Source organism: Alosa alosa, chromosome 12, assembly GCF_017589495.1.
Source record: "Alosa alosa isolate M-15738 ecotype Scorff River chromosome 12, AALO_Geno_1.1, whole genome shotgun sequence".
In the NCBI taxonomy this organism is placed as follows: Eukaryota; Metazoa; Chordata; class Actinopteri; order Clupeiformes; family Clupeidae; genus Alosa; species Alosa alosa.
Window position 1 is genome coordinate 2,053,077 of NC_063200.1, and position 18,664 is coordinate 2,071,740.

Consider the following 18,664-nt stretch of genomic DNA (forward strand, 5'->3'; position numbering starts at 1 on the left):
ACACACATACACACATACACACCAGGAGGAGACAGCAGACCACACACACACTTACACACACACACACACACTTACACACATCCACACCAGGAGGAGACAGCATACCACACACACACTTACACACACACACACCAGGAGGAGACAGCAGACCACAGACAAACTGCCTCTAGCCCACACCAACTTCACACTGGCTGCACAGTGCAAACAAGTCCATTTGGGATTAACAGTGTGTGTGTGTGTGTGTGTGTGTGATGGGCTGCTCCTGATAGCGCCTGTCAGCGTCCGCGCTGGGGTCTGCCTCCAGAGCTGCTCTGTCCACACAAAGGCGTTTGACCAGCCTGTTCAGTAGTGACCTCCTGCTTCGCGGGCAAACAGTCGATAATTAATGCCCATTCCATTTGAAAAGTGATGGATTGGCACTGCAGGCTTGCACACTGACACACACAGGCGCACACACACATACACGCACACTCACACACACACACACGCAGACATCACACACACACGCAGACATCACACACATACACACATACAGACACACACACACAAACACACATACAGACACACACACTCTCTCACACACACACACACACACTCGTTTCTGTCTCATCCTCCTTCATTTCTCTTTTCTCTCTTACCCTATTTTGTCTCATTACCTCTTTCGTGCTGCGCTCTCTCTCTCTAGCTCTCTCTCCTCCCTCTCTCCTCTCTCTCTCAATTCAATCTCCAGTATTGCCAAAGCATTCAATAAAATAATAATAATAATAACAATAATAATAATAACTAGAGAATGTAATTCCAGGGCATTACGAGTGCATGAAAATGAAGCTAGGACAGACATAGCATAGCTTAATAAAAAGTTGATAGTTTAGACGTAGACAGTTTAAAAGTTGAATGTAGATAGTTTAACAGTTGTTAATAGACAGATAGTTTAATAGACAGATAGTTTAATGAATGTTGAAAGTTTAAAAGTTGTATGTAGATAGTTTAAAAGTTGTTGACAGACTGATAGTTTAATGCGTGTTGATAGACAAATAGTTTAAAGGCTCTGAGAGTTGGAGGCTCTGTCAGTTGGAATGGCTCTAATGTTTGCTAGCAGTTATGCTAACAAAGCTAATTATTTTGACCAAGTTACTTTGTAAACTTAGCTCATGTTTTCTAGCAGTTTTGGAAAACATGCTAACTACGCTAACCATGTGACTCAGCTAACTTAGCTAATCATTTTTAGCAGTTCTGTTAAAATGTTAACTAGCTAATGAGGACTTTTATTTTGAAACAGTTGAAGGCAGAGGATACAGTTGAAGGCAGAGGATACAGTTGATGGGAGTCACAGTTGACAAACAGTTACAGTAACAGTTGAACAGTTGTGTTCAGGCCACCTGGAGCAACTGTCTCAGGCTTTAACCCTTTACCCGCCAAAGTCGCAAAATTGCGACAAACAACGTCACTGATTAAAACAGACGATAGACGCGAGTACAGTGTAAAATCTCATTTGTACTCTTGACCACTAGTTGGCAGACACCCAGAGCTTGATTAAAAGCTCAACTTTTTTTTTCAAAGTTTTCAGGAAGCATGTGAAAAACACGCGAGAAACACACGAAGAAGACGTGCATTTCCTCCATAACGCGGAAGCAATGCGGGCCATAGTTTTGCACAAATTGAAGCAGAAATACACCAAATGTTGAAAAAAATTCACGCGGTGATGAAGTCTCGGGTCTTTTTATTCATCTATTCTGATTCTAAAGGATAAAATCTGCATTTTGGAAGATATGATCGATCGTCTATTGGCAGTGATAGTCACGGAGCGCCTGTGAATGGAGGTCGCCATTTCGTCTTTCCCGACAGTGTTCACTAAGCATACAATGCTTATTTCGACCCTCTGCCCAACATAGCTGTAGGTGCCAGTGGTAATAGTGGCGATAGTGTCCGTAATGGGCGTGGTATTACACGCGATTACACACGAGAAACACATAAGAAGACGTGCATTTGAAATGTTGAAGAAAAAGTTAACATGTGATGAAGTCTTGGGTCTGTTATTTACCTAGTCTGATTCTGAAGGAGAATATCTGCCTTTTGGAGAATATGAGCGATCGCCTAGTCACGCTCGGCCTGTGAATGGAGGTGCGCCATTTGCGTCTTTCCGACAGTGTTCACTAAGCATGCCACGCTTTATGTTGACCCTCTGCCCAACGTAGCTGAAGGTGCCAGTGGTAAAGGTGATGATAGTGTCCGTAATGGACGTAGTAAAGACAGCAGGGGTAGTAAAAATAGGGCTCTGAAGAACTACAAAGTCACCCGCGATAGGAACTGATTTGACCAGGCTACTTTATTGTATAGTAGAATAAGGTTTGTGGTAATAGTAATAGTTTACTATTGTTGGTTTACATGTGACTGCTTTCCTGTTCAGGTGTTATGTGGGTGAAATTACAAAAAAGTAAGCAAAACTGCTCAAATATATGTTCAACATCCAGTATTTACTGAAATGTGCATAATTCTAGGTGGTTGTCATTCAGTGACGTCATATTATGCAAATTAGATGTGTAAATTTACCCCCTTCATAAACTTTTGTTCATACTCAATGATTTTCACATTTACAGTAGGACTTTATCTCTGACCACTTTCAAGCCATGGCCTTTTGAAATTTTGATGTAAAAATCTAATGATGTTTTTTTTTAAACCTGGTGCCTAAAGGGTTAAGCATACAATATGGCTGTATTAAGACTGCAGATCCTGTTCAACTGCTTCCTGTGCCCACAACTGTTTCAAAATAAAAGTCCCTTTAAACTATCCAACTTTTTAACTGTTCAACTGTTATCAACTGTTCAACTGTTTAACTGTTACTGTAACTGTTTGTCAACTATGACTCCCATCAACTGTCTCAAAATAAAAGTCCTCACTAGCTAGTTAGCATCATTAGCATTGTTAGCATAGTTATCATTTTAGCAGAACTGCTAAAAATGATTAGCTAAGTTAGCTGAGTCACATGGTTAGCATAGTTAGCATGTTGGCATTTTTTAGTAAAAACTGCTACAAATGATTAGCTAAGTAACATGGTTAACATAGTTAACATGTTAGCATAGTTAGCATTGTTACTATAGTTAGCATTTTAGCAAAACTGCTAAAAATGATTAGCTAAGTTAGCTAAGTCACATGGTTAGCATAGTTAGCATGTTTTCCAAAACTGCTAGAAAACATGAGCTAAGTTTACAAAGTAACTTGGTCAAAATAATTAGCTTTGTTAGCATAACTGCTAGCAAACATTAGAGCCATTCCAACTGTCAGTTATTGTCAACTATCTACCTATATAGAGCCTTTAAACTATTTGTGTATCAACATGCATTAAACTATCAGTCTGTCAACAACTTTTAAACTATCTACATACAACTTTTAAACTTTCAACATTCATTAAACTATCTGTCTATTAAACTATCTGTCTATTAACAACTGTTAAACTATCTACATTCAACTTTTAAAATGTCTACGTCTAAACTATCAACTTTTTATTAAGCTATGCTATGTCTGTCCTAGCTTCATTTTCATGCACTCGTAATTCCCTGGAATTACATTCTCTAGTTGCTATTGTGATGTCATAATCTAATGTTAAGTCAATGGGGAAATTTTAGTAGTTTTTAATAATAGTTTAAAAAGTATAAAAGTTAGAAAGGTGAAAAATACATAGCTGAAATCACATAAGTAAGACCTACGCAACGCAGTTTGAATGAAGTTTCTACGTTAAACAGTTGAAGCTGTATTAAACGCACAAAAAGCGTTAGAAGAAGAATAACTAGAAATGCAATTCCAAGGAGTTACCAGTGCATGAAAATGCTAAAGTTGTGATGTAAAATATCATATATAGTTAAAACAGATAATACAGAGATGGTTACTACGGTGATGCTAGGATAGACATGGTGGTTGCATAGCTTAATAAAAGTTGATAGTTTAAAAGTAGACTGTTTAAAAGCTGAATGTAGATAGTTTAAAAGTTGCTGATAGACAGTAGATAGTTTAAAAGTTGTTGATAGACAGCTAGTTCAATAGATAGTTTAATGATAGTTTAAAAGTAGACCGTTTAAAAGTTGAAGGTAAATAGTTTAAAAGTTGTTGACAGACTGGAAGTTTAATGAATGTTGATATTCAAATAGTTTAATGGCTGTGTATAGGCAGATATTTGACGATAACTGAAAGTTGGAATGGCTCTAATAAATGTGTGTAAGATTTTTAACTATGCTAACCATGCTACTTAGCTAATGTTTTATAGCAGTGTTAGCAATGCTAACATGCTAACCATGCTACTTAGCTAACTTAGCTAACATTAACGTAAGACCTACGTAACAAAGTTTGAATGAAGTTTCTAAGTTAAACTGTTCAATAGAAATTGCGTACGGAAAAAGTGGTAAGCGGAATAATAATAAGAAGTTGCCTAGGAAGAACAGTACAGTGCATTTTCATGCACTGTAATAACACCTAGCTGATTAAATGAACAGAAAAAAAAACTATGAATTATTATGTAACTGATCATGGAATATGGGCTTCTCTCAGGATGTGGCAGGGTTGAATATACTCAGCAGCTGGACACAACTGTCTACTTCCCCCAGGAGAAATTATCGTTTTTGTTTACTATTTGTTGAATGAAATTCGGGACAGATATCTCAAATTTTAATAAAATATTCTTCCTTCATAATCATGTATCTTTTGCATTCAGTAAGAAAATGCTGTTCATTTTCTACTACATTACTACAGTGAGCACACACCCTGTTTTCAGGGGCCAGCCAGGTTTGCCTGTGTCGCCCCTTTTCAATAGCAAGGCTATGGTCGCTGAGCCTGTACCTTGTCAATAGCTTTCTATAATTATATTTTTGAATTTGAGTTAAATATGGTGGCAACTTGTAATCATATTTGATTCATTTATCGTAACGTCACATATTACCAACCGTCCCATATGTCCAACCTCTTAAGAGTATATGTCACTTAATATTCATTTCTATACAAACCAAGACGGCGGTTTCCTAAAGAAACGCAAGCACCCACACCATGTCTCCTGCTGCACGGCTGTAGAGGTGCACTGTGTCTCCTGCTCACGGCTGCACTAGTGTGTGTCCTGCTCACGGCTGCACTAGTGCACTAGTGTGTGTCCGGCTGCACGGCTGCGCTAGTGTGTGTCCGGCTGCACTAGTGTGTCTCCTGCTCACGGCTGCACGACTGCACTAGTGTGTGTCCTGCTCACGGCTGCACTAGTGTGTGTCCGGCTGCACGACTGCTTTACTGTGTGTCTCCGGCTGCTGCTTCTGAAAGGCTTGTTGCAGCCGCTGCGTTTCACTACTGTGCCTTTGGGTGTCAGCATGTTATGCCTCATGCCTGACTGTGCCTCTCTCTCTCTCTCTCTCTCCCTCTCTCTATCATCTCTCTCGCTCTCTTTCTCCCTCTCTCTCTCTCTCTCTCTCTATCATCTCTCTCTCTCTCTCTCTCTCTCTATAATCTCCCTCTCTCTCTCTCTCTCTCTCTCTCCTCTTCTCATCTTTTCTCTCCCTCTCTGATATTATTTTAAACAGATGCCCAGTATGGTTCCAAACTAAAGTTTTTTTTCTTCTCTGAGCACTGTGGGCCAAGAAGAGAGAGAGATAGAGAGAGGAGAGAGAGGGAGAGGAAAGAGTGAGAGAGAGGGAGAGAGAGAGGAGAGAGAGAGGAAAGAGAGGGAGAGAAAGAGAGAGAGAGAGGAAAGAGAGGGAGAGGAAAGAGTGAGAGAGGGAAAAGAGGAGAGAGAGGGAGAGAAAGAGAGAGAGAGAGAGAGGGGGGAGAGATAGAGAGGGTGCACATGCTATATCCTAACACTGGGTGCCAGCACACATTTGACCCCTGGACCCGTTATATTACTCAAACAGACAGCCCTGTATCTCTCTCTCTCCTCTCTCTCTCTCTCTCTCTCTCTCTCCCTCTCTCTCTGCAAATGTAGTGGCACAGCTGGCATACGTATGTGTAAACAAAGCAATGAAAAAATGTTTACCACAACTGTGTTGACAAATTTCACCCAAATAATACTTTTTGTTGTATTTGTTGTTTTATTTAAATGTATCAAAGACGCCAAGATACCTGTCCATTTATGCTCATGCAAAATATATTGTCAAATATAGAATGATTTTGTTCGACATATTCAACATTGTTATGTCCTAATAGGATGACTTTTTGTCAGTATACTGTACTTCAGAAAGCATCGGTCAGGAATATTGTATTGCATTGCACTACTGTCTATTTTTGATCTGCCTGTCCAAAGTAACTGAATGCACTGCACTCTAGGGGAATTGCCATACAGCCTGCAATTACGTTGTACTTATTTTAGTGCTAAAGCTTCAAGCCTCAATTCAGTGAATCCATACATGCATAAATACATTAAAACAATGGCATCCTGATGGATGTGTGAACTTATTATCAACCTAATGACTTCAGGCCCACATGCAGCATGTCTTCAAGAGGATGTCCTTTTTTACGGATATGCTTACCCATGTATAGAGTCATGAAGCGAAGTAGACACCTGAACAAGAGCCCACAACCAAAGCTAGTTGGTCTCATGGCATCAGCGTGACAGATGTGCTGTTATTTAGTCAGCAGTTCAGGACCCTGCCTTCATTATGCAAACCAGATTGGCCAAGCTGTCAGTCACATGGGAGAATTATGAAAGTGATTGTTGTGCGTGATGACAGCGCCGCCATGGTGACGTATGTGTTGTCACCGGCTCAGGGTCTTATCAGGCCTCTTTCAGGGGAAATAATCAGACGCTCTTTCAGGGCTTTTCCGCAGACCACAGCGTAAGCAAATCTGTGCGCGAATACATCTGAATAAATTTCATTAAGTAAACATGTTTTAGCCGGAAAATCGCTGTCCTCATTTACACAGGCTCTTTTCCCTTATTTATTATTTTTTCCTTATTTTAGAGACGCCTCGTGAGCTAATTCATGCTCAGCACAAGCTGATATGATGAGATAAAGTGTTTTCAGAGAACTTTTGGCAGTCTGAGTAAGACTTAGCATCGCTAGGCTACACTATGAGAGGCGTTAACTCTCTATCTGCCCCACTACATGTTGCTGTCAGCTTCTCCAGCCGTCACTTTGACAACCATGAATGAATTTATTTTGGTATTTCTCCTGGAATTGTTTCTGAGGCAGCAAATCTGATGAAAGCACTGCTGAGATGTACTGTTTCTTTGCTCTCACCCTGAACATAACAGAGGAACTCATGACGCTGTATACCAAATCTACTTTGTATGACATGATTGCTTTTTGCTTCATGATCTGGCAGTTCTTTATAGTTGTTTATCTTTCTCTCTTTCTATCTCTCCCACCCTCTTCAAAATGACACACAACGTAAGAACTGTTGTGGTCTCGAAAAGATCAAAGTGCACACAGAGCTCCCTCTTTCTACCTCCTGTGCTTTCCTCTTTGTGAGGCAGGAGACGCACATTGGACGTGTGACATGCTGCGTGTGCCAAGACTAAAGACATTTCCTGTTACCACTCCAGGGCCTCGTTGTTGTGGTTGGTATCTTTGTGTGTATAATGTCAGTGATGAGGCAGGTGATTCTGACATTTCCTCACCGTGCTTAAGTCAACTCTTTAGAGCTGATATCTCACTCAAGTGTCACAGCATAAATGCTGTTTTGATGTAAACCAGCGCATAATGTGTAAGCACTGTGATTGACCATAACGTATCAAAGCAGGTGAACAGAAACAGCACAGTTCTCATGATGAGACATGACTAATTTACACACCCAGAATAGCCTACTAACAGCCTACTAGTTTGGAGCATACAGCGTGTCTTTCCTTGTTGATGATGATTGACAAGCATTACCTCTCTCTGTGTGTACAACCACTAGACCCTGTTACATTAAGTCCACTTTAGCCAGAGTTTATTTATACCCACTGACAGCACAGTAAAGACAAACACAGATGCACACGTCCACAGAGAGGCTCATTTCTTAATGTTTGTGTACAATCCTATTTTACATTCTGTTCAAAAATGCTAAATCGATGTCCCACAGAAAAGATCAGAGGTGAGAATAAATATATGTAATATGAGATATTAGTTATCTTACTTAAAGCTGTAGAGGTTTTATAGCCTAATTCATTCATCTTCACTTTTATAACCATTTAATACATGTGACAGGGATTTCTCCCAAGTCCCAAGCCCCTCCATGTTTAAATAATGACACACAATAAACAACAGTTTATTTAGTCTCTTCCTTGGCTTAATACCCAATGCACCACAACATCTCTCTCGTTACACACCAAGTTGATATGCTCTATTTACACCCTGTAAACACTGGCACACACACACACACACACTAAAAAAATCAACTATCTGAGGATCTCTGGATTGATAACAATTGTAATTATAACTTAATGGATATATTATCATAATAAATTGTAATTGCAAAATAGGAACTGCACCCATAACAACTTCCATCAGGAAAGATTCCAGCACATATGTATAAGTGTATGACTCCACAGATCAGATCAGAGGTTTGGGTGACGTTTTTTTTATTTAATTTCATTTAAATTTAAATGTTATTGTTCAGTTGTGAAGCATGGCACAGTCATGTCTTTCATTAATCAATTCATTCATTCAGTGTAAAAATGCAGTACAGAGGCGACTTTGATTTATTTATTTGCAGAGCCTTGGTAGAACAACAACAGCAGAGGTAACACCATTAGCAACACCAACAAAACGGATGACCAGTGGTATGGGTCCAATAATCAATACTGACTTGCACATGCATTACTGAATTAAATAACGCACAGGACTGCTGTTAAATGTATCCCCTGTATTGAGCAGGCAACGGAACCTAGTGACGGGCCATTCTCCCAGGGTTACAGTGTGGATGGTCAATGGTTACAATCCCACAGACTAGCTTCTGGCTTGCGAGTACTTATGTAAATATGTATATAATAATGCTATATGTTGCGAGTACTTATGTAAATATGTATACAATAATGCTATATGTTGCGAGTACGTATGTAAATATGTATACAATAATGCTATATGTTGTGTTATGTAAATATGTATACAATAATGATATATGTTGCGAGTACGTATGTAAATATGTAATAATTCTACATGCCAGTACGTATGCAAATAGCATAAACAGCCAGCATTAGCAGAGAGCCTGCAGAGGCCCTGTGGCTATAGTGATGGCCCTTTGTGACAGATGGGTGCATAGTAACATAATAATCAATACATGATCAATACCACTTCAGCATCGACCACTGGCTCAGTGACCTGTTATAACATGGCTAAACGCCCAGAGCTGGGGACAAGTCACATGACTTGTTTTTACTTTGATTTTGTATGCGCTTTTACTGTGTTTGTGCCGCCCATGTGAACGCATTAAAGCGGCATATTTTCAACTAGTGTGAATAAAACATGATATTTCACGCTGGATGCTTCTCTTTCTGTGATAACAGAATGGTCAGCCACGCCATGCCTGGACACAGAGATTAGTCAGTTCACAAAGCTCTGCTTCCCTTCTCCCTTTGACACAGAGACACTCAGGGGGCTGAAACTGCATCATCTCCACTGGTCCCAAACAAACCGCTTGGGTTTGTGCCATAATTGCTAAAGGATGTTTTTACCTTTAGTGTTTATGTCTGGTTTGTTTTGGCTAAATGAAACATGATGGGATTGTAGACATCAATCTTGTTACAGCAATTTGTTTTTTTCCATCTTTTGAAGCCACAGCCTTTGTTGCTTTTTTTATATACAGACTTTCAAGATAGCAGCATACCCTCCAAGCTGCATGCACTCCACAGGTCTGGTGTCGACCAAATTGCTGAAAAAAAGCAAAGCAAAAACTGAAACATTACGAAACCTATAAACAGTGAGGTGTTTTGAGTCTTTTTTTTTAAGAATCATTACTGAAAATCATTTCTCATCCTACCTGCCATTTTGGGCCCAGTCCAGTAGAACACCTACACCACAGCACACACACACACACACACACACACACACACACACACATGAGTACACTCATACATACACAGATATGAAGGATTATTCTATGAACTGGTGATATCGTTGAAATAACATATTGAATTGTTCAGCTTCCAACACACATTCAAATAAAAACAAAAGGAGCAAATCACTTAAGCCCCACACTACCCACACATGCATCGCCAAAATAACAGCTGACTATCCCACAGAGCCTTAATTTCATCAGTGCTATGTGCGGCTCCTCATCAATATCCAATAGCTGAGATGAGTGGTGAGGTGCAGTCGAAACACTAAATGCCTGGCGTTGTGGCTGCTCATTAAAGCCTGTTGGGGACTGCTGCCTCTTCCCAGCTGCAGAGATAGCAATAGCTGCGCCACAGATAGCGATGGAGGGCAGGCTGCAGATGCATGCTGGGAAACGACTCCAGCTGATGGATATGGCCGCAGACAGGTTCTGCACGCGCTCACATTGTCCTTGAGCGCAAAGAGGAATGGCCTCTCCCGCCGCAGGCCGGGGCCAAGGAGACCACACATCTGTATTCCCAAAATGCAATGCAGTGTAGCCCTTCAAATAACATGGAACCTTCCGGGCACAACTTAACTGGACAGCAGAGAGTGAGTGAGCTATAAAATGAGATCAAATCAGATATTACTTCATATCAATGTTTAATGAAACCTTAAACCCTTTGCAGGTTTTAGTTATATGGGGTGAATCTGTGTCCGTGTCCCTGTGGGATCAAATAGGCAGCTCATTTTGAGAATATTGTCCTCATATCACACGCTGTCTCAAATTTAAAAGCACATTTTTAACAGCGTAAGAGAATAGGGCACATTAGACTTATTAGGTTCTACACAGCTAAGGACAGTGTTTTTTTTTTTAACTTAATTTGAGAAATAATTAGATAAAGAGAATATGCCCTGGCTACCAGTAATTAAAAACCTTGTGTTCGGCCTGCCGTCCAGAACCACATTCTGATAAATGAATCCAAAACCCAAAGCAGACGAACACATTCATCTTCTCCCTGGTGCGTCCAAGGCTGCTATTGAATTTTCTGGCCACCTAAATGGTCATTCCTATTGAAGTCGCCGGTAAATAAATTGTATCCCTCAATTACATTAGCCTTTCACCCGCACAATCACACATACTAAACCATCGGCTGTCCTCAACCCAGCATTTTACCCCAGCACTGAAGGGGGATTTAGCAAGTTTGTGTGTGTGTGTGTGTGAGAGTGAGTGTGTGTGTGTGTGTGTGTGTGTGTGTGTGTTGTGTGTGTGTGTTTGAAACTTCAGAAAACATTCTGAAATATAGCTCCAGTGAATACGGTTCCAAGTAATGTGTGAATCTGAAGAAGCATTTTCCTTTCCCCTGCCTTTCTTTCACCTCATGGATTAACGCCCAAATAGGATTTGTTTGTTTGGAAAATTCAAGGTGACCTGAAGAGTGACCAGCTGCTAGGACCAACACACTCTTCAATTCACAAAATAATTCAGCAGTCTCCCAAATATAGGCCACTGCAAAATGGCATCATTCACCTATGTTTGAGGGCCAAAATACTATCTGAACAATTAGCTTATTTGCATAGTAACTAGTTGAAAGGCAATACAATTATATATTAGAGGAATAAATTAAAAGAAGTGTCAAATGTCCATATTTTTATCAGTCCGCATTCTTTGATCTGATTCCAATTGTTATCAGACAGGTATACAGACAGGTATAAACCAAAATACAGTAGTTAACAGAAATCTCTAAAGCAAGGAGCGATGAACTTGAAGTGGACCTCGTGTTGTAACACCATCTGGTTCATCAACACACCTCTCGCTTCCACTCTGCCAGAGCGCGGAAAAGCCAGCGCCGCCTCAAAGTGAATATTCATCAGCAAACTCTGTCACATACACACACATACACACACAGTGGCAAAGTTAATTGGAAAGGCAATGTTGTTGGCTCTCTCTAACTATGCTAAACAGCAAAAACCCTGCCAAATGCAGACAGTATATTGACTGACATAACAAAATGAAAGGAAGGATTGTTCTCCTCTAATTTAACAAAGGAGTGTTTTTGTTCTCTTTTTTGTTTATGTATGCAGTAACAATTTTTCTTCCACGCGAGCCAGAATGCATTTGTCTAAGCAGCTGGACTTGATGGCCTAGAGTAGGTTTGCAGCAAACCGATTCTCCCTTAACCACTAACCTCCTCTCCAGATATATCTGGCTCAATCACAGAATCATCCATTGTGTTTCTGTCATCCATTATTTCCACTCTAGAAAGCCCAAGGACTCACAATATCTGACAGGGGACCGGGGGCCAGAGATTCAGAGACTTGAGTGCATTCGGCCCCCTCTGGCTCTAATGCTGGGCTTCTCTCATAGTGAACACTCCTGTCTGTGTGCCACCGTGGAGCGGCTTATTACATCCATAACGGCGAAGGAAGCAAGGCTTTTATTTACCGCTGGTGTAAACACAACACTTATAAGAGAGAGTAGGGAGAGGGCGAGTACTTCAGGAAGAACATTACTATGAGTGCACACAACATTAAGGATACAAAGAGTAAGGCAGAGGAAGAGTCATTCCACTACATTAAGGATTTGAACAGTAAGGCAGAGGAAGAGTCCACTACATTAAGGATTTGAACAGTAAGGCAGAGGAAGAGTCCACTACATTCAGTAAAGGAAATTTAGGGGAAACAGATTCCTGCAACATCCATAGAGACACTGCAATCAAACCCACATACAGCAGGCTATAATAATTAGCTCATTCAGTAGTTAGCTAATCAAACCTACATACAGCAGGCTATAATTAGCTCATTCAGTAGTTAGCAAATCAAACCCATCTTACATACAGCAGGCTATAATTAGCTCATTCAGTAGTTATAAATAAACCCATTCAGGCTAGTTAGCTCATTCAATTAGCAAAAACCCATCGTACATACAGGAGGCTATAATTAGCTCATTCAGTAGTTAGCAAATCAAACCTATCTTACATACAGCAGGCTATAAATCAAACCTATTTTACATGGATGCTGAATTAGCTCATTCACATTAGCTCAAACCCATCTTACATACAGCAGGCTATAATTTATTCAGTAGGATCAAACCATAGGTATAATTAGCTGCATCAGATCCAGATGATGTGAACCTACATCTCACACATCACACATGTTTATGAGGATCAGGTACATAGGTAAGGGCCAGTGAGAATAGTCTTTATGAGGATCAGGTACACAGGTAAGGGCCAGTGAGAACAGTCTTTATGAGGATCAGGTACACATGTGAGGGCCAGTGAGAACAGTCTTTATGAGGATCAGGTACACAGGTAAGGGCCAGTGAGAACAGTCTTTGTTATAGTGGTGCAGCTGACAGACATCCACCACAGAGTCAGACAGAGAGATCACATCACTCTGTTCTCACATCCAGAGTCAGACAGAGAGATCACATCTCTCTGTTCTCACATCCAGAGGAGACATCTTGGAGCTGGCATCACGTTGCTGTGGCTCAGGACTCTATTTAGAGGAAAAAAAAGAATCAGATGATTTTGATGAGCGCTTACATTCAAATTCCCCATGCCAGTGTTTCCTAAAATATTCAACAACGTGCTTTCAGGGTAGACTGTACAGTTGGTTCGTAACCTAGTTAACAGTCCGTGTGGCAAGCTGGTATGTCTGCAAATACCATTGTGCAGGTTAAGGGGGGGGGGGATTCTTACACCACCAAAAGAAGTGAGATATGCTGTGTGCCTGAGGCTATAACCAGAGTGCAAGGATGTGGTCTTCATGGAAAACAGTTTACCCTTGAAGCCATTAGAGAGGATCTCAGCCCACCACTATTCACAACAACAATAAGAAGCATCCTGTCTATTGTCATACTACCGATTGTTTCAAAGCTCTTAATGTGAAAGTAGGAGGAAGAGCAACTCAGACTGAGATAGAGAAGAAAATAACACTTGTGTATGCATCTGGTAGAGCAATGTTTAACCAAGGACACAGTGGTGTCTGTACCTGTGTTAGGCTGTGCATGCATCAGGAAGAGCAATGTTTTAACCAAGGACACAGTGGTGTATGTACCTGTGTTAGGCTGTGCATGCATCAGGAAGAGCAATGTTTTAACCAAGGACACAGTGGTGTCTGTACCTGTGTACGCCATTGTTCTTGGGGATCCTGTTTCTTCTTTTAGGAAAATGGTTCAATAGGCAGTTCAATATAGTTTGGATTAAAGTGGGTATTTTGAATCACTCTTCACACTTTGTTGAGTCCAAGTCTTCCACTGGCCTCGCTGTGTGAATAAATCTCAGTGAAAATGTCAGCATCCAGGACTCAGACACCTGCCTCTTGGCAGACTTACTCCAGTGTTGATATATCGATCCAACCTGCTGGATGTCAAGAAAGACAGAAAAAAAACTGCTGTTTATACAACTTGAGTTTATTAAAACATTTATTTTTATATGTTTGTTGTGTTTGGGTCTGTGCCTGCACCGTTTTGCACAACATATTAATAGCATACATATATAAAATGCACATTGACTATAAAAATATGGTCAATTTGAATTCCCATATTGAAATTCACTAAGGTCTTCTCGATGAATGTCAACAGGATGATAAATTATATAATCATAAATTACATTGTTGCTTTGAGCTATGTTTACTAATTGATTTGTAACCCTGAACGTCATCACCACACTCATACATGCACACACTCATACATGCACACACTCATACATGCACACACTCATACATGCACACACTCATACATGCACACACTCATACATGCACACACACACTCATACATGCACACACTCATACATGCACACACTCATACATGCACACACACTCATACATGCACACACTCATACATGCACACACTCATACATGCACACACTCATACATGCACACACACTCATACATGCACACACACTCATACATGCACACACACTCATACATGCACACACTCATACATGCACACACACTCATACATGCACACACTCATACATGCACACACTCATACATGCACACACACTCATACATGCACACACACTCATACATGCACACACACTCATACATGCACACACACTCATACATGCACACACTCATACATGCACACACTCATACATGCACACACTCATACATGCACACACACTCATACATGCACACACACTCATACATGCACACACACTCATACATGCACACACACTCATACATGCACACACTCATACATGCACACACACACTCATACATGCACACACACTCATACATGCACACACTCATACATGCACACACACTCATACATGCACACACACTCATACATGCACACACACTCATACATGCACACACACTCATACATGCACACACACTCATACATGCACACACTCATACATGCACACACTCATACATGCACACACTCATACATGCACACACACTCATACATGCACACACACTCATACATGCACACACACTCATACATGCACACACACACTCATACATGCACACACTCATACATGCACACACTCATACATGCACACACACTCATACATGCACACACTCATACATGCACACACTCATACATGCACACACACTCATACATGCACACACACACTCATACATGCACACACTCATACATGCACACACTCATACATGCACACACTCATACATGCACACACTCATACATGCACACACACTCATACATGCACACACACTCATACATGCACACACTCATACATGCACACACTCATACATGCACACACACTCATACATGCACACACTCATACATGCACACACACTCATACATGCACACACACTCATACATGCACACACACTCATACATGCACACACACTCATACATGCACACACTCATACATGCACACACACTCATACATGCACACACACTCATACATGCACACACTCATACATGCACACACTCATACATGCACACACTCATACATGCACACACACTCATACATGCACACACTCATACATGCACACACACTCATACATGCACACACACTCATACATGCACACACACTCATACATGCACACACACTCATACATGCACACACACTCATACATGCACACACTCATACATGCACACACTCATACATGCACACACTCATACATGCACACACACTCATACATGCACACACTCATACATGCACACACACTCATACATGCACACACACTCATACATGCACACACACTCATACATGCACACACTCATACATGCACACACTCATACATGCACACACACTCATACATGCACACACTCATACATGCACACACACTCATACATGCACACACACTCATACATGCACACACACTCATACATGCACACACTCATACATGCACACACACTCATACATGCACACACTCATACATGCACACACTCATACATGCACACACACTCATACATGCACACACTCATACATGCACACACTCATACATGCACACACTCATACATGCACACACTCATACATGCACACACACTCATACATGCACACACACTCATACATGCACACACTCATACATGCACACACTCATACATGCACACACACACTCATACATGCACACACTCATACATGCACACACTCATACATGCACACACTCATACATGCACACACTCATACATGCACACACTCATACATGCACACACACTCATACATGCACACACACTCATACATGCACACACTCATACATGCACACACTCATACATGCACACACTCATACATGCACACACTCATACATGCACACACACTCATACATGCACACACTCATACATGCACACACTCATACATGCACACACACTCATACATGCACACACTCATACATGCACACACACTCATACATGCACACACACTCATACATGCACACACACTCATACATGCACACACACTCATACATGCACACACACTCATACATGCACACACACTCATACATGCACACACACTCATACATGCACACACACTCATACATGCACACACTCATACATGCACACACACTCATACATGCACACACACTCATACATGCACACACACTCATACATGCACACACACTCATACATGCACACACACTCATACATGCACACACACTCATACATGCACACACACTCATACATGCACACACACTCATACATGCACACACACTCATACATGCACACACACTCATACATGCACACACTCATACATGCACACACACTCATACATGCACACACACTCATACATGCACACACACACTCATACATGCACACACACACTCATACATGCACACACTCATACATGCACACACTCATACATGCACACACACTCATACATGCACACACACTCATACATGCACACACACTCGCACCCACCAGACACTCTCTTCTGCTCTCGGAGTCTGTGCCTGCTTCCCTTTGATAGTGTCACAGAAACATCATGTTCGCAGTCATTTACGTGCCATCTGGCCATTGAAATAAAAAAGAGAGGTGGAACAACAACCAAAAAAGCATTAAACAGTGACATTTTTACACACAGGTTCCTCGTCACAGTTCGCCGTGACAAAACACAACAACAGCGCTCCTTTATCATCTGAACCAATCAATAGTGCTGGGTGTGTGGGGCCGCGAGAGCCGCGCCTTTTCACCCTTGAGCGAACATCACGACCGAAGATTTATGGGCTTACTAATTAAATTTCACAAACCTGGCAAACTTTCTAGCCACTGCTATCATGATGACTCCTGATTAATCTGGGCTGAATTCATTATTATCTCGTGCTGCTAGTAGTGTACTGGGCCTCTTTCGTCGTCCCCTAATTAAAATGAATAATGTTGCCAATATCGCATCTGAAGCAATCAGCTCTCCCCTCACCTGTCAAAGCCATAGGCTTGTGTGAGAGATTCAACCTTGCTGTAAAATTGATGACACTTGCTGAGGCTGTTATTCTATTTCATATTTACTACCACAGTAGAGAGGAATCCCACCACAGGTCTATAAAATACTGTATATATTAAAGAAACATGTCAAGGTGGCATAAGTGCAGAAATATTAAGAAAACAAAATGAGTGGCATGCCTTAGCTGTGGGGACAACTGGTTGCTAACATGTTTAGCATATCCAGCATACATGTTTGAAGTCAATGCTAATACTATCCTCAATGACATATCACCTATCAATCTTGTGTGGAAATAGATTTATTTTATAACTCTTGCAATTTTGGAAAGCTTTGAAGTGTGAACGTTTCTAAGAAAGGTTCTACAAAGTATTATTATTTTTCTTTATATCCACCTCTCTGAAACAAACCAGGGAACACCTTCACCGTCGCACACACAAACACACACACACACACACACCCACACACACCTTCACCGTCTCTGGGGAAAACAAAACGGGCTGTGTATCATCTTGTGACTTACAATGTGGAGATCTCACATCACATCACACCTCAACCCACCCACCCACACACACACACACACACACACACACACACACACACACACACACAAACACTCACACAGACACACACACACACACACACATACACACACACACTCACACAGACACACACACACACACACACACACACACACACACACACACACACACACATACACACACACACTCACACAGACACACACACACACATACACACACACACACATACACACACACACTCACACAGACACACACACACACAAACACACACACACACATACACACACACACACAC